This window comes from Symphalangus syndactylus, chromosome 7 (genome assembly GCF_028878055.3).
Source record: "Symphalangus syndactylus isolate Jambi chromosome 7, NHGRI_mSymSyn1-v2.1_pri, whole genome shotgun sequence".
In the NCBI taxonomy this organism is placed as follows: Eukaryota; Metazoa; Chordata; class Mammalia; order Primates; family Hylobatidae; genus Symphalangus; species Symphalangus syndactylus.
Window position 1 is genome coordinate 92,871,710 of NC_072429.2, and position 7,995 is coordinate 92,879,704.

At 44.7% G+C, this 7,995-nt stretch overlaps 1 protein-coding gene and 1 pseudogene across 2 annotated transcripts in view; both read right to left on the bottom strand.

The window, feature by feature from the left end:
* Positions 1-7,659, bottom strand: part of GEM (GTP binding protein overexpressed in skeletal muscle) — a 55,860-nt gene extending 48,201 nt beyond the window's left edge. Inside the window, exon 1 of one of the 2 annotated variants that reach the window (XM_063643476.1) lies at positions 7,527-7,659. The gene's annotated coding sequence lies outside the window, so the exon portion shown is untranslated. Of the gene's footprint in view, positions 1-5,916; positions 6,001-7,526 lie in introns of those variants that run through there. The other variant, XM_055286775.2, reaches the window with a different exon arrangement.
* On the bottom strand, positions 539-4,026 carry LOC134737234 (uncharacterized; annotated as a pseudogene).
* Positions 7,660-7,995: the final 336 nt, after the last annotated feature.

Here is a 7,995-nt window from a genome sequence, read left to right on the forward strand (position 1 = left end):
ATCACTGCCTCCTGGAGAGAAAGCACTGGCCTGTAACCTAATGCTGGCCAGAGGGCTCCAAGGGCAAATACAAAAATTAGCCAGGTGTGGCAGCGCGCACCTGTAGTCCCAGCTACTCGAGAGACTGAGGCAGGAGATTGAGACTGAACCCGGGAGGTGGAGGTTGCAGTGAGCCGAGATTGTGCCACTGCACTCCAGCCTGGCCAGGGGACAGAGCGAGACTCCCTCTCAAAAAAAAAATTAAAATTAAAAAAAAGACAATAATAAGCTCATAATTACCCCTAACATAATACAACTATCCTTCATACAACTGGAAAGGCACCAATCCCCAACCCAAATACTATTACATAAAGTTAACAATACTTAAATGCTGATATGAAGTCAATAAATCTTACATCACATGATAAAGGAAAAAGGAAATAAAATGAAGGTATTTTCTTAATACAAGTGTATACATGCACAAATGTGTTTTTAACAAAAGGAGGAAATGCTCATGACAATTACAGTCCTCCTTTCTGCAGCTGGTCAGTGGTCGTAGCTGGTATTGATGACTACCTTCTTCTACTACCCATTCTCTATTTCCTTTGCCTTCAGCAAGGACCTAAGCAGGTTGTGGTTTTTTCCTGGTGGAGTGACCCAAACTTTCATTCCTGAAGGGTCCGGGCCCTTTGTAGTCCTGCCTGGATTGGGCTGTTGCAGTTTCTCATTGACCTTAACCACAGGGCATGGTAATACTAAGAGACGCCCTCATGGATCTCCTGTATTCCATGCATACTCCTCCTTACCTCCATTGTAGAGTAGTAGACTGATTTTATCTTGATAGTCTGAGTCAGTCACCCCAGTCAGCACTATAACTCCCTTCTTAACCTGTTGACTTAAAGGTAGGAGAAGCAATCTTAACTTCAACAACACCAAAGTGTCCAGGTGGCAATCTTAACTTCCAGTTTAATGGAATAGTTCTTATGTCTCCTAGTGGCAGCATTCCTCCTTCTGGAACTAAGACCGCTAGGCCAGCAGAACATAACGTCATGGGAACAGGAAAAAAAAATTTTGCTAGTGGATCACTAGTGAGAGGTATCACTTCTACTTCCACCCCTTGATTCCTGGACCTGTGAATCCTGGCTATGGGAGAAGCAGTACCATATACTGGATGCTGATTCAGAGCATACACAGCCCTCTGAAGAGCTTTGTCCCAGCCCTGCAAAGTATTGTAATCTATTTGGCATTGTAATTGTGACTTCAAAAGGCCATTCCACCATTCTATCAATCCAGCTGCTTCAGGATGATGGGGAACATGGTAAGAACCAGTGAATTCCATGAGCATAAGCCCACTGCTACACTTCTTAAGCTGTAAAGTGAGGGCTTTGGTCAAAGGCAATGCTGTGTGGAATATCATGATGGTGGATAAGGCATTCTGTGAGTCCAGAGATGGTAGACGTGGCAGAAGCATTGTATACAGGATAGGCAAGCCCATATCCAGAGTAGTGTCTATTCCATGAGGACAAACCTCTACCCTTTCCATGTTGGAAAAGGCCCAATATAATCAACCTGCCACCAGGTAGCTGGCTGATCACCCCAAGGAATGGTGCCATATCGAGGGCTCAGTGTGGGTCTCCGCTGCTGGCAAGTTGGGCACTCAGCAGTGGCCATAGTCAGGTCAGCCTTGGTGAGTGAAAGTCCATACTGCTGAGCCCATGTGTAACCTCCATCCCTGCCACCATGGCCAGTTTGTTCATGGGCGATGACAGGGGTGGCTAGGGAAAGAGGCTGAGTGGTATCCACAGAACAGGTCATCCTATCCACTTGATTATTTAAATACTCCTCTGTTGAGGTCACCTGTTGGTGAGCACTCACATGGGATACAAATATCTTCACAGTTTTTGGCCACTCAGAGAGGTCCATTCACATACCTCTTCCCCAACTTTCTTTGTCACCAATTTTTCAATCATGCTTCTTCCAAGTCCCTGACCATCCAGCCAAACCACTGGCTATAGCCCATGAATTAGTATATAATCAGAGATCTGGCCATTTCTCCTTCCATGCAAAGTGCACAACCAGGTGCTCTGCTCAACGTTCTACCCCCTGGGAAGAATTCCCTTCACAACTGTCCTTCAGGGATGTCCTAGAAAGGGGCTGCAGTGCTACAGCTGTCCACTTTTGGGTGGTGCCTGCATATCATGCAGAACCATCTGTGAATCAGGCCCTAGTCTTCCCTTCCTCTGTCAACTCATCATAGGGAACCCCCATGAGGCCATTGGTGTGGGCTGGGGGAAAGGCATAGTGGCAGGAGTGGAGACCATGGGCATTTGAACCACTTCCTCATGTAACTTACTTGTGCCTTCAGGACCTGCTTGAGCCCGATCACATATATACCACTTCCATTTGATGACGGAATGCTGCTGTGCACAACCCACTTTATGGTTAGATGAGTCAGAAAGCACCCAGTTCATGATAGGCAGTTCAGGTTGCATGGTGACTTGATGACCCATAGTCAAACATTCAGTTTTCACCAAAGTCCAGTAACAGGCCAAGAGCTGCCTCTCAAAAGGAGAGTAGTTATCTGCAGAAGATAGCAGGGCCTTGCTCCAAAATCCTAGATGCCTCCACTATGATTCATCTATTGGGGCCTGCCAAAGGCTCCAAACAGCATCCCTATCTACCACTGACACCTCAAGCACCATTGAATCTGCTGGGTCATATGGCCCAAGTGGCAGAGCAGCCTGGACCTGTTGCAGAGCCTTCTCCTGTTCTGGACCCCACTCAAAACTGGTAGCCTTTCGGGTCACTCAATAAATGGGCCAGAGTAACACATCCAGATGAGGAATGTGTTGCCTTCAAAATCCAAATAGGCCCATTAGGCATCGTGCCTCTTTCTTGGTTGTAGGAGGGGCCAAGTACAGCAACTTGTCCTTCACCTTAGAAGGACTATATCAACAGCCCCCACACCACTGGATCCCTAGAAATTTTACTGAGGTAGAAGTTCCCTGAATTTTAGTTGGATTTGTTTCCCCTCCTCTGGCACACAAATGTCTCACCAGTAAGTCCAGTGTGTTGGCTACTTCTTGCTCACTGGATCCAATCAACCTAATGTCATCAATGTAAATGATCAGTGTGATATCTTGTGGAAGCAAAAAGTTATCAAGGTCTCTCTGAATAAGATTATGACACAAAGCTGGAGAGTTGATACACCCCTGAGGTAGGACAGTAAAGGTATATTGCCGATCTTGCCAACTGAAGGCAAATTGCTTCTGGGGGGCCTTATGGACAGGAATGGAGAAAAGGGCATTTGCCAAGTCACTGGCTTCATACCAGGTACCAGGAAATGTGTTAATTCACTCAAGCAATGAAACCACATCTGGTATAGCAGCTGCAATTGGAGTCACCACTTGGTTAAGCTTACAGTAATCTACTATCATTCTCCAAGATCCATCTGCCTTCTGCAGATGCCAAATGGAAGAGTTGAACGGGGATGTGATGGGAATCACCACTCTGCATCTTTCAAGTCCTCAATGGTGGCACTAATTTCTGCAATCCCTCCAGGGATGAGATATTGTTTTTGATTTACTACTTTTCTAGGTAAAGGCAGCTCTAATGGCTTCCATTTGGCCTTTCTCACCATAGTAGCCCTCACCCTACCAGTTAGGAAGCCAATGTGGGGGTTCTGCCAGCTGCTAAGTATGTCTATGCCAATTATGCACTCTGGCACTGGGGAAATGACCACAGGATGAGTCCAGAGACCCACTGGACCCACTATAAGTTGGACCTGAGCTAAAACTCCATTAATTACCTGACCTCCATAAGCTTCTACTTTAACTGGAAGACCACAATGACATGTTGAGTCCCCTGGAATCAACATCAGCACAGAGCCATTGTCAAATCGTCCCTGAAATGTCTGATCATTTCCCTTTCCCCCGTGCACAGTTACCTTGGTAAAAGGCTGGAGGTCTCCTTGGCTTGGATGGGAGAAAGATTATCAGCATAAATTGTTGGTAGTCTACTGGGGTCCTTCCTCAAGGGGACCCAGCCTCCCCTTCATTCAAGGTGTTGTGGGTCTGTAAACTGGCTCAAGTCTGGACATTGATTGAGGGGCTGTGATTTTCTGTTTTTATAATTCAAATTAGTTTTTGCCCATTCAACCTAGAAGTTTTCTGCTTATATAAATTAAGTAGGAATGCAGTAGGCTTCCTATCAATTTCACTTCTAGGAACATCGTGATTAATTAGCCAATGCCAGAGCTCTACATGAGTCAGACTATTCTGATTGCATCTTTGCCTCTGCAGTCCATTGCAGTAGCTTTGCCCACCTTGCCTTTGACACTTGAGTGCTGCCACTTGGCTCCTGCCACCTAAGGATCCAATTATTCCTATTGTATTTAAATTTTGTAGTTGAGTGACTGCAGTTCCCACTGTTAAATCTGATACACAGAGAAGAGCAATTACAGGGCTCTTCAAACATGCAGGTGCTGCCCTCACAAATCTATTTTGTAAGGCACTGGTCAAGGGTATATCTTCTGGACCCTCCCAGCTGGGATGAGTAGGTCTAAAGTGAATAATCCACTCCACCATCCCAATCTCCCCAAGCCTTTCGATCCCTTCATCTACATTAAACAAGGGAGATCAGGTATTTCCAGCTCGTTCATAGTGGGCCATCTTTTAATCCATATTTTAGCTAACCAAGCACATAAACTATTAGAACCTTTTTTAACTCCCGGAGTTGCAACATTGAATGCAGAGTCCCTACTTAGTGGGCCCAAATCGATAAATTCAGCCTGATCCAACTCTCTGTTCCTTCCACCATTATCCCACACCCTTAATATCCATTCCCATGCCTGTTCTCCAGATTTCTGCTTATATAAATTAGAAAGCTCAAGCAGTTCTTTTCGAGTACACTCTTTTTGAGGACACTCGAAAAGTGCACCTCCTCATGGGTCATATCTCAACCTCACCTCTACAGGCCCAATGGGACTTTAGTCTAGTTATAGGTCTAGAAGCAAACAGGGGTGTTGGGCGTGGCTCCTGAGGAGAATCAACATTATCTTGCCTGGCAACTGCCTCAGGGGAGGCCATCACTGTTGCCTCAGTCAGTGCAGGGTTTATCTCCTCAGACAAAGGGAGAAAGGCTGATGGCAGCATGGGTCAGGGAGGCAATGGGGAAGCTGTTTTTTCTGGCAAAAAAAAGTTTCATCAGAGTTTACAAGCTCAGTGTCCCCAGCTTCATCAGTGTCATCCCACACATCCCCATTCCGAATTGTAGGGTCCCATTCTTTTCCAATCAATGCCCTCACTTTAGCAGTAGACACCTGGCGAGGCTGTGCATGCACCTTTCATTGCAGGTCAGACCCTTACATGATAAGAGCTTGTGCTTTTTTTCCCACAATTTCAGCTCTTTTTCTATAGCAGATAAGACTCTCACTCAGGGAAATCTTAGCAGATTTGAGGCTCAGTTTCTGCTTCTGAAGCCAGGAGTTAGAATCCCTGACTCTAACAAAGTGATGACAAAGTTCATCACTTTGTCCACTAAACTTAGGAACAATCAACCAGCTTCATTATGTTCTTTGGTTCTCCACATATGGTCAAAGGTATTATGTATAGAATCACTAGACTCCTTGTCTCTCATGAGCAGTGAATCAGGAGTGTCAAATGCATTTATTTTGCATAACTCTCTAAACAGTTCACACCAAGGACTATCAGTGTTCTCCATACTATTAGAAGTAGGGTCCTTAGCATTTTTGGGTCTAATCATATTAAGCAGCCAACACCAGAAACCCAAAACCAATGAAAGAACTCCATCCTTCCTATTCTGTTCCTCTAGAACCACTCCTGGTACCAAAATCTGTATTAGTCAGGGTTCTCTAGAAGGACAGAACTAATTGGATAATTATATATATAAAAGGGAGTTTATTAAGTATTAACTCACTTGATCACAAGGTCCCACAATAGGCCATCTGTGAGCTCAGAAGGAAGGAGAGCCAGTCCGAGTCCCAAAACCGAAGGACTTGGAGTCCAATGTTCAAGGGCAGGAAGCATCCAGCACAGAAGAAAGAAGTAGGCTGGGAGGCTAGGCCAGTCTAGTCTTTTCATATTTTTCTGCCTGCTTTATTTTAGCCATGCTGGCAGCTGATTAGATGGTGCCTCCCCCCCCCCAGATTAAGAGTGGGTCTGCCTTTCCTAGCCCACTAACTCAAATGTTAATCTCCTTTGGCAACACCCTCACAGACACACCCAGGATCAATACTTTTCATCCTTCAATCCAATCAAGTTGACACTCAGTATTAACTATCACAACCTGAGACCTCAACATAAACTCTGTCTGGCCCACAATTCCACGTAGGACTCCCCAGTTCTGCCAATCCAGGGACAACCTCCCCATGGACCAGCAGGTGTTTTCCAACTGAGAACTTTGCTGCCATTGCCTGCACCCTTCTCCTTCACCAAACACTCGCTGAGCCATTAATTTTCTTTCAGCATGCAGGGAGCATGCCAAGAACTTCCTGTAGCTCATGAGTCATGGTCTCTGAGCACAGAACATCTCCCAAGGGAAACAAGGGCTGCGAGGAGCCCCAAACCTCAAGAGAAGCTCTGCCAGAGGATGCACTGACTAGGAGGCAGCACTCAGGAAAGGCCCGGCCCGAGATGCTAGGATGTTGTTCAGGGTGCCATGGAAACCTCACAGAGTGGCCAGGCCCGAAAGAACTCAGAGCAGGCAGAAAACAGGCACTGACCTGGGATCAGGGAGCCAAACGTTTGTTCTCAGGAGCCCAGGCTTGACAGAGTTGCTGAGGGAACTGAATAAGAGAACGTATGTGAGATTGTTCTGCAAGCTATAAAGCATTGTTACTACTAAACAAAAATTAGACATCAGACCCATGAGGTGTAACATTCCCTGCCTCTCCTTTCTATTCCCTTTGAACTCCATTTTCTAGGAAAGATTAAGGAGGAGGAAACACTCAGAATGTCTTGACTGTGAAATTGAACTCAGCTGAATCTGCTGCAGGTAGACAGTCTCTTCACTAATGGGAAGCTTTAAAGAGCTTTACAATGAGACCTGCAAACCAGTACCCAAGAGACCTGCAAGCCAAATGCAGGAACCGCAACCTGTTAATTTTGCACACACTATGGAGCATGTCTACCTTTTGTCATCTTACCTGAATCAACCAACAAATATTTATTCAGCACCTGCAGTGTACCAGGACCATGTTAGATGTGTCATTTCCAGAAGCTATTCAGAATCTTTTTGTCTCTTAAAACCATAATGTGTCAGCCATCTACCTCTAGCACTATACTTAATATTCTCAACACTCCTCTGACCCAGACAACGGGTGAGAGAGAGACAGTTTGTCTGGGAATTCACTTCCATTCCAAATGTTACTGTTTTCCAGCTTTTGCTATATCACTCTTGGCTTTCTATAGAATCTGTTCTCTTTACTTTTTCCCTTCTGTTTCTCCTACAACCTCACATACAAGCACAGCTAAAATGCTGACAATAATTGCAAGACACTTCACCCCAGGGGATCCTGGTTTCTTCACCTGAAAAATGAAGAATGTTGAAGAGAAGCTCCGAGGACCCTTCCACCTCTGTCCTTCTGAGATCCTGAGGTTCTAAGTAGCCAGATCTTCATTTTTAAATAAGGAAAGGAAGCTCAAGGCAGGGAGAAGCGCCCAGGACATGGACAAAGTGAAGATCAGAGAGACTCAAACTGTTGATGTGCCACAATGCTCTGCTCCACACCCAGCATGGAATAGCCTGAATTAATAATTAATAATCATTAATAATAGTTGTTTTATTATATAATGTTTAATTGTTTAATTATAATTTTAAAATTATATACTTGAATATCTTTATAATTAATAAATTAATAATTAATAACAAGAGATGCTATGAACAGATGCTTATCTGTGTCCAGAACAAGAGGAAAACTATTAGATTGGGATGAGGTGAAAACTATGACATTTTAAACAGACCAAGTTTCCTTAAGCAATTATTTTGTTACTAGGT